This window comes from Aphelocoma coerulescens, chromosome 9, assembly GCF_041296385.1.
Source record: "Aphelocoma coerulescens isolate FSJ_1873_10779 chromosome 9, UR_Acoe_1.0, whole genome shotgun sequence".
Lineage (NCBI taxonomy): Eukaryota > Metazoa > Chordata > Aves > Passeriformes > Corvidae > Aphelocoma > Aphelocoma coerulescens.
The window spans coordinates 963,689-973,005 of NC_091023.1; the positions used below are offsets into that span (position 1 = coordinate 963,689).

Sequence of the window (9,317 nt, forward strand, 5' to 3'; positions counted from 1 at the left end):
GGTGGCTCATGGGGCTTGCATGGCTTGCGTGGCTCTGGGTCCGGCTGCAGGTTCTGTTGCTGCCGAGGGCAGGGCAGAGCTGGTGGCCATGACTGTTAGTCCTCACATAGTTGGCGTGGCTGGAAAAGCTTGAGTGGCTTGTGTGGTGTTCGGTCTGGCTGCTGGTTGGGTTGTTGCCGACAGTGGCGCTGGCGGCCGTGTGCCGGGTGCGGGGGGCATTGGGGCAGGGCAGGAAGGCGCTGGTGTGTGCTGGAGAGCGCTGCTGTGGGGCTGAGGGGTGCCTACGGCCATACCACCCTGAGAACGCCCGATCTCGTCTGATCTCGGAAGCTAAGCAGGGTCGGGCCCGGTTAGTACTTGGATGGGAGACCGCCTGGGAATACCGGGTGCTGTAGGCTTCTTTTGCTGGGTCCTGGGCTCTGGGCCAGAGGTGCCTTGTTTTGCTTGGGCAGCGGTGCCAAGGAGCACAAGGGCGAGGGTGGCTCATGGGGCTTGCATGGCTTGCGTGGCTCTGGATCTGGCTGCAGGTTCCCTTGTTTCCGAGGGCAGGGAAGAGCTGGTGGCCATGACTGTTAGTCCTCGCATAGTTGGCGTGGCGGGAAAAGCTTGAGTGGCTTGTATGGCTCTGGGTCTGGCTGCAGGTTGGGTTGTTGCCGACAGTGGCGCTGGCGGCCGTGTGCCGGGTGCGGGGGGCATTGGGGCAGGGCAGGAAGGCGCTGGTGTGTGCTGGAGAGCGCTGCTGTGGGGCTGAGGGGTGCCTACGGCCATACCACCCTGAGAACGCCCGATCTCGTCTGATCTCGGAAGCTAAGCAGGGTCGGGCCCGGTTAGTACTTGGATGGGAGACCGCCTGGGAATACCGGGTGCTGTAGGCTTCTTTTGCTGGGTCCTGGGCTCTGGGCCAGAGGTGCCTTGTTTTGCTTGGGCAGCGGTGCCAAGGAGCTCAAGGGCGAGGGTGGCTCATGGGGCTTGCATGGCTTGCGTGGCTCTGGGTCCGGCTGCAGGTTCTGTTGTTTCCGAGGTCAGGGCAGAGCTGGTGGCCATGACTGTTAGTCCTCGCATAGTTGGCGTGGCTGGAAAAGCTTGAGTGGCTTGTGTGGTGTTCGGTCTGGCTGCAGGTTGGGTTGTTGCCGACAGTGGCGCTGGCGGCCGTGTGCCGGGTGCGGGGGGCATTGGGGCAGGGCAGGAAGGCGCTGGTGTGTGCTGGAGAGCGCTGCTGTGGGGCTGAGGGGTGCCTACGGCCATACCACCCTGAGAACGCCCGATATCGTCTGATCTCGGAAGCTAAGCAGGGTCGGGCCCGGTTAGTACTTGGATGGGAGACCGCCTGGGAATACCGGGTGCTGTAGGCTTCTTTTGCTGGGTCCTGGGCTCTGGGCCAGAGGTGCCTTGTTTTGCTTGGGCAGCGGTGCCAAGGAGCACAAGGGCGAGGGTGGCTCATGGGGCTTGCATGGCTTGCGTGGCTCTGGGTCCGGCTGCAGGTTCTGTTGTTTCCGAGGTCAGGGCAGAGCTGGTGGCCATGACTGTTAGTCCTCACATAGTTGGCGTGGCTGGAAAAGCTTGAGTGGCTTGTATGGCTCTGGGTCTGGCTGCAGGTTGGGTTGTTGCCGACAGTGGCGCTGGCGGCCGTGTGCCGGGTGCGGGGGGCATTGGGGCAGGGCAGGAAGGCGCTGGTGTGTGCTGGAGAGCGCTGCTGTGGGGCTGAGGGGTGCCTACGGCCATACCACCCTGAGAACGCCCGATCTCGTCTGATCTCGGAAGCTAAGCAGGGTCGGGCCCGGTTAGTACTTGGATGGGAGACCGCCTGGGAATACCGGGTGCTGTAGGCTTCTTTTGCTGGGTCCTGGGCTCTGGGCCAGAGGTGCCTTGTTTTGCTTGGGCAGCGGTGCCAAGGAGCACAAGGGCGAGGGTGGCTCATGGGGCTTGCATGGCTTGCGTGGCTCTGGATCTGGCTGCAGGTTCCCTTGTTTCCGAGGGCAGGGAAGAGCTGGTGGCCATGACTGTTAGTCCTCGCATAGTTGGCGTGGCGGGAAAAGCTTGAGTGGCTTGTATGGCTCTGGGTCTGGCTGCAGGTTGGGTTGTTGCCGACAGTGGCGCTGGCGGCCGTGTGCCAGGTGCGGGGGGCATTGGGGCAGGGCAGGAAGGCGCTGGTGTGTGCTGGAGAGCGCTGCTGTGGGGCTGAGGGGTGCCTACGGCCATACCACCCTGAGAACGCCCGATCTCGTCTGATCTCGGAAGCTAAGCAGGGTCGGGCCCGGTTAGTACTTGGATGGGAGACCGCCTGGGAATACCGGGTGCTGTAGGCTTCTTTTGCTGGGTCCTGGGCTCTGGGCCAGAGGTGCCTTGTTTTGCTTGGGCAGCGGTGCCAAGGAGCTCAAGGGCGAGGGTGGCTCATGGGGCTTGCATGGCTTGCGTGGCTCTGGGTCCGGCTGCAGGTTCTGTTGTTGCCGAGGGCAGGGCAGAGCTGGTGGCCATGACTGTTAGTCCTCGCATAGTTGGCGTGGCTGGAAAAGCTTGAGTGGCTTGTGTGGTGTTCGGTCTGGCTGCAGGTTGGGTTGTTGCCGACAGTGGCGCTGGCGGCCGTGTGCCGGGTGCGGGGGGCATTGGGGCAGGGCAGGAAGGCGCTGGTGTGTGCTGGAGAGCGCTGCTGTGGGGCTGAGGGGTGCCTACGGCCATACCACCCTGAGAACGCCCGATCTCGTCTGATCTCGGAAGCTAAGCAGGGTCGGGCCCGGTTAGTACTTGGATGGGAGACCGCCTGGGAATACCGGGTGCTGTAGGCTTCTTTTGCTGGGTCCTGGGCTCTGGGCCAGAGGTGCCTTGTTTTGCTTGGGCAGCGGTGCCAAGGAGCACAAGGGCGAGGGTGGCTCATGGGGCTTGCATGGCTTGCGTGGCTCTGGATCTGGCTGCAGGTTCCCTTGTTTCCGAGGGCAGGGAAGAGCTGGTGGCCATGACTGTTAGTCCTCGCATAGTTGGCGTGGCGGGAAAAGCTTGAGTGGCTTGTATGGCTCTGGGTCTGGCTGCAGGTTGGGTTGTTGCCGACAGTGGCGCTGGCGGCCGTGTGCCGGGTGCGAGGAGCATTGGGGCAGGGCAGGAAGGCGCTGGTGTGTGCTGGAGAGCGCTGCTGTGGGGCTGAGGGGTGCCTACGGCCATACCACCCTGAGAACGCCCGATCTCGTCTGATCTCGGAAGCTAAGCAGGGTCGGGCCCGGTTAGTACTTGGATGGGAGACCGCCTGGGAATACCGGGTGCTGTAGGCTTCTTTTGCTGGGTCCTGGGCTCTGGGCCAGAGGTGCCTTGTTTTGCTTGGGCAGCGGTGCCAAGGAGCACAAGGGCGAGGGTGGCTCATGGGGCTTGCATGGCTTGCGTGGCTCTGGATCTGGCTGCAGGTTCCCTTGTTTCCGAGGGCAGGGAAGAGCTGGTGGCCATGACTGTTAGTCCTCGCATAGTTGGCGTGGCGGGAAAAGCTTGAGTGGCTTGTATGGCTCTGGGTCTGGCTGCAGGTTGGGTTGTTGCCGACAGTGGCCTTGGCGGCCGTGTGCCGGGTGCGGGGGGCATTGGGGCAGGGCAGGAAGGCGCTGGTGTGTGCTGGAGAGCGCTGCTGTGGGGCTGAGGGGTGCCTACGGCCATACCACCCTGAGAACGCCCGATATCGTCTGATCTCGGAAGCTAAGCAGGGTCGGGCCCGGTTAGTACTTGGATGGGAGACCGCCTGGGAATACCGGGTGCTGTAGGCTTCTTTTGCTGGGTCCTGGGCTCTGGGCCAGAGGTGCCTTGTTTTGCTTGGGCAGCGGTGCCAAGGAGCACAAGGGGGAGGGTGGCTCATGGGGCTTGCATGGCTTGCGTGGCTCTGGGTCCGGCTGCAGGTTCTGTTGTTTCCGAGGTCAGGGCAGAGCTGGTGGCCATGACTGTTAGTCCTCACATAGTTGGCGTGGCTGGAAAAGCTTGAGTGGCTTGTATGGCTCTGGGTCTGGCTGCAGGTTGGGTTGTTGCCGACAGTGGCGCTGGCGGCCGTGTGCCGGGTGCGGGGGGCATTGGGGCAGGGCAGGAAGGCGCTGGTGTGTGCTGGAGAGCGCTGCTGTGGGGCTGAGGGGTGCCTACGGCCATACCACCCTGAGAACGCCCGATCTCGTCTGATCTCGGAAGCTAAGCAGGGTCGGGCCCGGTTAGTACTTGGATGGGAGACCGCCTGGGAATACCGGGTGCTGTAGGCTTCTTTTGCTGGGTCCTGGGCTCTGGGCCAGAGGTGCCTTGTTTTGCTTGGGCAGCGGTGCCAAGGAGCTCAAGGGCGAGGGTGGCTCATGGGGCTTGCATGGCTTGCGTGGCTCTGGGTCCGGCTGCAGGTTCTGTTGTTGCCGAGGGCAGGGCAGAGCTGGTGGCCATGACTGTTAGTCCTCGCATAGTTGGCGTGGCGGGAAAAGCTTGAGTGGCTTGTATGGCTCTGGGTCTGGCTGCAGGTTGGGTTGTTGCCGACAGTGGCGCTGGCGGCCGTGTGCCGGGTGCGGGGGGCATTGGGGCAGGGCAGGAAGGCGCTGGTGTGTGCTGGAGAGCGCTGCTGTGGGGCTGAGGGGTGCCTACGGCCATACCACCCTGAGAACGCCCGATCTCGTCTGATCTCGGAAGCTAAGCAGGGTCGGGCCCGGTTAGTACTTGGATGGGAGACCGCCTGGGAATACCGGGTGCTGTAGGCTTCTTTTGCTGGGTCCTGGGCTCTGGGCCAGAGGTGCCTTGTTTTGCTTGGGCAGCGGTGCCAAGGAGCACAAGGGGGAGGGTGGCTCATGGGGCTTGCATGGCTTGCGTGGCTCTGGATCTGGCTGCAGGTTCCCTTGTTTCCGAGGGCAGGGAAGAGCTGGTGGCCATGACTGTTAGTCCTCGCATAGTTGGCGTGGCGGGAAAAGCTTGAGTGGCTTGTATGGCTCTGGGTCTGGCTGCAGGTTGGGTTGTTGCCGACAGTGGCGCTGGCGGCCGTGTGCCGGGTGCAGGGGGCATTGGGGCAGGGCAGGAAGGCGCTGGTGTGTGCTGGAGAGCGCTGCTGTGGGGCTGAGGGGTGCCTACGGCCATACCACCCTGAGACTGCCCGATATCGTCTGATCTCGGAAGCTAAGCAGGGTCGGGCCCGGTTAGTACTTGGATGGGAGACCGCCTGGGAATACCGGGTGCTGTAGGCTTCTTTTGCTGGGTCCTGGGCTCTGGGCCAGAGGTGCCTTGTTTTGCTTGGGCAGCGGTGCCAAGGAGCACAAGGGGGAGGGTGGCTCATGGGGCTTGCATGGCTTGCGTGGCTCTGGGTCCGGCTGCAGGTTCTGTTGTTTCCGAGGTCAGGGAAGAGCTGGTGGCCATGACTGTTAGTCCTCACATAGTTGGCGTGGCGGGAAAAGCTTGAGTGGCTTGTATGGCTCTGGGTCTGGCTGCAGGTTGGGTTGTTGCCGACAGTGGCGCTGGCGGCCGTGTGCCGGGTGCAGGGGGCATTGGGGCAGGGCAGGAAGGCGCTGGTGTGTGCTGGAGAGCGCTGCTGTGGGGCTGAGGGGTGCCTACGGCCATACCACCCTGAGAACGCCCGATCTCGTCTGATCTCGGAAGCTAAGCAGGGTCGGGCCCGGTTAGTACTTGGATGGGAGACCGCCTGGGAATACCGGGTGCTGTAGGCTTCTTTTGCTGGGTCCTGGGCTCTGGGCCAGAGGTGCCTTGTTTTGCTTGGGCAGCGGTGCCAAGGAGCTCAAGGGCGAGGGTGGCTCATGGGGCTTGCATGGCTTGCGTGGCTCTGGGTCCGGCTGCAGGTTCTGTTGTTTCCGAGGTCAGGGCAGAGCTGGTGGCCATGACTGTTAGTCCTCACATAGTTGGCGTGGCTGGAAAAGCTTGAGTGGCTTGTATGGCTCTGGGTCTGGCTGCAGGTTGGGTTGTTGCCGACAGTGGCGCTGGCGGCCGTGTGCCGGGTGCAGGGGGCATTGGGGCAGGGCAGGAAGGCGCTGGTGTGTGCTGGAGAGCGCTGCTGTGGGGCTGAGGGGTGCCTACGGCCATACCACCCTGAGACTGCCCGATATCGTCTGATCTCGGAAGCTAAGCAGGGTCGGGCCCGGTTAGTACTTGGATGGGAGACCGCCTGGGAATACCGGGTGCTGTAGGCTTCTTTTGCTGGGTCCTGGGCTCTGGGCCAGAGGTGCCTTGTTTTGCTTGGGCAGCGGTGCCAAGGAGCACAAGGGGGAGGGTGGCTCATGGGGCTTGCATGGCTTGCGTGGCTCTGGGTCCGGCTGCAGGTTCTGTTGTTTCCGAGGTCAGGGAAGAGCTGGTGGCCATGACTGTTAGTCCTCACATAGTTGGCGTGGCGGGAAAAGCTTGAGTGGCTTGTATGGCTCTGGGTCTGGCTGCAGGTTGGGTTGTTGCCGACAGTGGCGCTGGCGGCCGTGTGCCGGGTGCAGGGGGCATTGGGGCAGGGCAGGAAGGCGCTGGTGTGTGCTGGAGAGCGCTGCTGTGGGGCTGAGGGGTGCCTACGGCCATACCACCCTGAGAACGCCCGATCTCGTCTGATCTCGGAAGCTAAGCAGGGTCGGGCCCGGTTAGTACTTGGATGGGAGACCGCCTGGGAATACCGGGTGCTGTAGGCTTCTTTTGCTGGGTCCTGGGCTCTGGGCCAGAGGTGCCTTGTTTTGCTTGGGCAGCGGTGCCAAGGAGCTCAAGGGCGAGGGTGGCTCATGGGGCTTGCATGGCTTGCGTGGCTCTGGGTCCGGCTGCAGGTTCTGTTGTTTCCGAGGGCAGGGAAGAGCTGGTGGCCATGACTGTTAGTCCTCGCATAGTTGGCGTGGCGGGAAAAGCTTGAGTGGCTTGTATGGCTCTGGGTCTGGCTGCAGGTTGGGTTGTTGCCGACAGTGGCGCTGGCGGCCGTGTGCCGGGTGCGGGGGGCATTGGGGCAGGGCAGGAAGGCGCTGGTGTGTGCTGGAGAGCGCTGCTGTGGGGCTGAGGGGTGCCTACGGCCATACCACCCTGAGAACGCCCGATCTCGTCTGATCTCGGAAGCTAAGCAGGGTCGGGCCCGGTTAGTACTTGGATGGGAGACCGCCTGGGAATACCGGGTGCTGTAGGCTTCTTTTGCTGGGTCCTGGGCTCTGGGCCAGAGGTGCCTTGTTTTGCTTGGGCAGCGGTGCCAAGGAGCACAAGGGCGAGGGTGGCTCATGGGGCTTGCATGGCTTGCGTGGCTCTGGATCTGGCTGCAGGTTCCCTTGTTTCCGAGGGCAGGGAAGAGCTGGTGGCCATGACTGTTAGTCCTCGCATAGTTGGCGTGGCGGGAAAAGCTTGAGTGGCTTGTATGGCTCTGGGTCTGGCTGCAGGTTGGGTTGTTGCCGACAGTGGCGCTGGCGGCCGTGTGCCGGGTGCGGGGGGCATTGGGGCAGGGCAGGAAGGCGCTGGTGTGTGCTGGAGAGCGCTGCTGTGGGGCTGAGGGGTGCCTACGGCCATACCACCCTGAGAACGCCCGATCTCGTCTGATCTCGGAAGCTAAGCAGGGTCGGGCCCGGTTAGTACTTGGATGGGAGACCGCCTGGGAATACTGGGTGCTGTAGGCTTCTTTTGCTGGGTCCTGGGCTCTGGGCCAGAGGTGCCTTGTTTTGCTTGGGCAGCGGTGCCAAGGAGCACAAGGGGGAGGGTGGCTCATGGGGCTTGCATGGCTTGCGTGGCTCTGGATCTGGCTGCAGGTTCCCTTGTTTCCGAGGGCAGGGAAGAGCTGGTGGCCATGACTGTTAGTCCTCGCATAGTTGGCGTGGCGGGAAAAGCTTGAGTGGCTTGTATGGCTCTGGGTCTGGCTGCAGGTTGGGTTGTTGCCGACAGTGGCGCTGGCGGCCGTGTGCCGGGTGCGGGGGGCATTGGGGCAGGGCAGGAAGGCGCTGGTGTGTGCTGGAGAGCGCTGCTGTGGGGCTGAGGGGTGCCTACGGCCATACCACCCTGAGAACGCCCGATATCGTCTGATCTCGGAAGCTAAGCAGGGTCGGGCCCGGTTAGTACTTGGATGGGAGACCGCCTGGGAATACCGGGTGCTGTAGGCTTCTTTTGCTGGGTCCTGGGCTCTGGGCCAGAGGTGCCTTGTTTTGCTTGGGCAGCGGTGCCAAGGAGCACAAGGGGGAGGGTGGCTCATGGGGCTTGCATGGCTTGCGTGGCTCTGGGTCCGGCTGCAGGTTCTGTTGTTTCCGAGGTCAGGGCAGAGCTGGTGGCCATGACTGTTAGTCCTCACATAGTTGGCGTGGCTGGAAAAGCTTGAGTGGCTTGTATGGCTCTGGGTCTGGCTGCAGGTTGGGTTGTTGCCGACAGTGGCGCTGGCGGCCGTGTGCCGGGTGCGGGGGGCATTGGGGCAGGGCAGGAAGGCGCTGGTGTGTGCTGGAGAGCGCTGCTGTGGGGCTGAGGGGTGCCTACGGCCATACCACCCTGAGAACGCCCGATCTCGTCTGATCTCGGAAGCTAAGCAGGGTCGGGCCCGGTTAGTACTTGGATGGGAGACCGCCTGGGAATACCGGGTGCTGTAGGCTTCTTTTGCTGGGTCCTGGGCTCTGGGCCAGAGGTGCCTTGTTTTGCTTGGGCAGCGGTGCCAAGGAGCTCAAGGGCGAGGGTGGCTCATGGGGCTTGCATGGCTTGCGTGGCTCTGGGTCCGGCTGCAGGTTCTGTTGTTGCCGAGGGCAGGGCAGAGCTGGTGGCCATGACTGTTAGTCCTCGCATAGTTGGCGTGGCGGGAAAAGCTTGAGTGGCTTGTATGGCTCTGGGTCTGGCTGCAGGTTGGGTTGTTGCCGACAGTGGCGCTGGCGGCCGTGTGCCGGGTGCGGGGGGCATTGGGGCAGGGCAGGAAGGCGCTGGTGTGTGCTGGAGAGCGCTGCTGTGGGGCTGAGGGGTGCCTACGGCCATACCACCCTGAGAACGCCCGATCTCGTCTGATCTCGGAAGCTAAGCAGGGTCGGGCCCGGTTAGTACTTGGATGGGAGACCGCCTGGGAATACCGGGTGCTGTAGGCTTCTTTTGCTGGGTCCTGGGCTCTGGGCCAGAGGTGCCTTGTTTTGCTTGGGCAGCGGTGCCAAGGAGCACAAGGGCGAGGGTGGCTCATGGGGCTTGCATGGCTTGCGTGGCTCTGGATCTGGCTGCAGGTTCCCTTGTTTCCGAGGGCAGGGAAGAGCTGGTGGCCATGACTGTTAGTCCTCGCATAGTTGGCGTGGCGGGAAAAGCTTGAGTGGCTTGTATGGCTCTGGGTCTGGCTGCAGGTTGGGTTGTTGCCGACAGTGGCGCTGGCGGCCGTGTGCCGGGTGCGGGGGGCATTGGGGCAGGGCAGGAAGGCGGTGGTGTGTGCTGGA

At 63.2% G+C, this 9,317-nt stretch overlaps 19 non-coding genes across 19 annotated transcripts; all 19 read left to right on the forward strand.

The window, feature by feature from the left end:
- Positions 1 to 279: 279 nt before the first annotated feature.
- On the forward strand, positions 280 to 398 carry LOC138116035 (5S ribosomal RNA). Its single transcript, XR_011153934.1, has one exon. It is a non-coding gene; the product is annotated as a 5S ribosomal RNA (ribosomal RNA).
- A 358-nt stretch (positions 399 to 756) lies between these two features.
- LOC138116036 (5S ribosomal RNA) lies at positions 757 to 875 on the forward strand. Its single transcript, XR_011153935.1, has one exon. It is a non-coding gene; the product is annotated as a 5S ribosomal RNA (ribosomal RNA).
- A 358-nt stretch (positions 876 to 1,233) lies between these two features.
- Positions 1,234 to 1,352, forward strand: LOC138115571 (5S ribosomal RNA). Its single transcript, XR_011153482.1, has one exon. It is a non-coding gene; the product is annotated as a 5S ribosomal RNA (ribosomal RNA).
- Positions 1,353 to 1,710: 358 nt separating this feature from the next.
- LOC138116037 (5S ribosomal RNA) lies at positions 1,711 to 1,829 on the forward strand. Its single transcript, XR_011153936.1, has one exon. It is a non-coding gene; the product is annotated as a 5S ribosomal RNA (ribosomal RNA).
- Positions 1,830 to 2,187: 358 nt separating this feature from the next.
- Positions 2,188 to 2,306, forward strand: LOC138116038 (5S ribosomal RNA). The gene has a single exon (XR_011153937.1). It is a non-coding gene; the product is annotated as a 5S ribosomal RNA (ribosomal RNA).
- A 358-nt stretch (positions 2,307 to 2,664) lies between these two features.
- LOC138116039 (5S ribosomal RNA) lies at positions 2,665 to 2,783 on the forward strand. Its single transcript, XR_011153938.1, has one exon. It is a non-coding gene; the product is annotated as a 5S ribosomal RNA (ribosomal RNA).
- A 358-nt stretch (positions 2,784 to 3,141) lies between these two features.
- Positions 3,142 to 3,260, forward strand: LOC138116040 (5S ribosomal RNA). Its single transcript, XR_011153939.1, has one exon. It is a non-coding gene; the product is annotated as a 5S ribosomal RNA (ribosomal RNA).
- Positions 3,261 to 3,618: 358 nt separating this feature from the next.
- Positions 3,619 to 3,737, forward strand: LOC138115572 (5S ribosomal RNA). Its single transcript, XR_011153483.1, has one exon. It is a non-coding gene; the product is annotated as a 5S ribosomal RNA (ribosomal RNA).
- A 358-nt stretch (positions 3,738 to 4,095) lies between these two features.
- Positions 4,096 to 4,214, forward strand: LOC138116042 (5S ribosomal RNA). The gene has a single exon (XR_011153941.1). It is a non-coding gene; the product is annotated as a 5S ribosomal RNA (ribosomal RNA).
- A 358-nt stretch (positions 4,215 to 4,572) lies between these two features.
- Positions 4,573 to 4,691, forward strand: LOC138116043 (5S ribosomal RNA). Its single transcript, XR_011153942.1, has one exon. It is a non-coding gene; the product is annotated as a 5S ribosomal RNA (ribosomal RNA).
- Positions 4,692 to 5,049: 358 nt separating this feature from the next.
- LOC138115689 (5S ribosomal RNA) lies at positions 5,050 to 5,168 on the forward strand. Its single transcript, XR_011153600.1, has one exon. It is a non-coding gene; the product is annotated as a 5S ribosomal RNA (ribosomal RNA).
- A 358-nt stretch (positions 5,169 to 5,526) lies between these two features.
- Positions 5,527 to 5,645, forward strand: LOC138116044 (5S ribosomal RNA). The gene has a single exon (XR_011153943.1). It is a non-coding gene; the product is annotated as a 5S ribosomal RNA (ribosomal RNA).
- Positions 5,646 to 6,003: 358 nt separating this feature from the next.
- LOC138115690 (5S ribosomal RNA) lies at positions 6,004 to 6,122 on the forward strand. The gene has a single exon (XR_011153601.1). It is a non-coding gene; the product is annotated as a 5S ribosomal RNA (ribosomal RNA).
- Positions 6,123 to 6,480: 358 nt separating this feature from the next.
- Positions 6,481 to 6,599, forward strand: LOC138116045 (5S ribosomal RNA). The gene has a single exon (XR_011153944.1). It is a non-coding gene; the product is annotated as a 5S ribosomal RNA (ribosomal RNA).
- Positions 6,600 to 6,957: 358 nt separating this feature from the next.
- LOC138116046 (5S ribosomal RNA) lies at positions 6,958 to 7,076 on the forward strand. The gene has a single exon (XR_011153945.1). It is a non-coding gene; the product is annotated as a 5S ribosomal RNA (ribosomal RNA).
- A 358-nt stretch (positions 7,077 to 7,434) lies between these two features.
- LOC138115414 (5S ribosomal RNA) lies at positions 7,435 to 7,553 on the forward strand. Its single transcript, XR_011153328.1, has one exon. It is a non-coding gene; the product is annotated as a 5S ribosomal RNA (ribosomal RNA).
- Positions 7,554 to 7,911: 358 nt separating this feature from the next.
- LOC138115573 (5S ribosomal RNA) lies at positions 7,912 to 8,030 on the forward strand. The gene has a single exon (XR_011153484.1). It is a non-coding gene; the product is annotated as a 5S ribosomal RNA (ribosomal RNA).
- Positions 8,031 to 8,388: 358 nt separating this feature from the next.
- Positions 8,389 to 8,507, forward strand: LOC138116047 (5S ribosomal RNA). Its single transcript, XR_011153946.1, has one exon. It is a non-coding gene; the product is annotated as a 5S ribosomal RNA (ribosomal RNA).
- A 358-nt stretch (positions 8,508 to 8,865) lies between these two features.
- Positions 8,866 to 8,984, forward strand: LOC138116048 (5S ribosomal RNA). The gene has a single exon (XR_011153947.1). It is a non-coding gene; the product is annotated as a 5S ribosomal RNA (ribosomal RNA).
- The last annotated feature ends 333 nt before the right edge of the window (positions 8,985 to 9,317 follow it).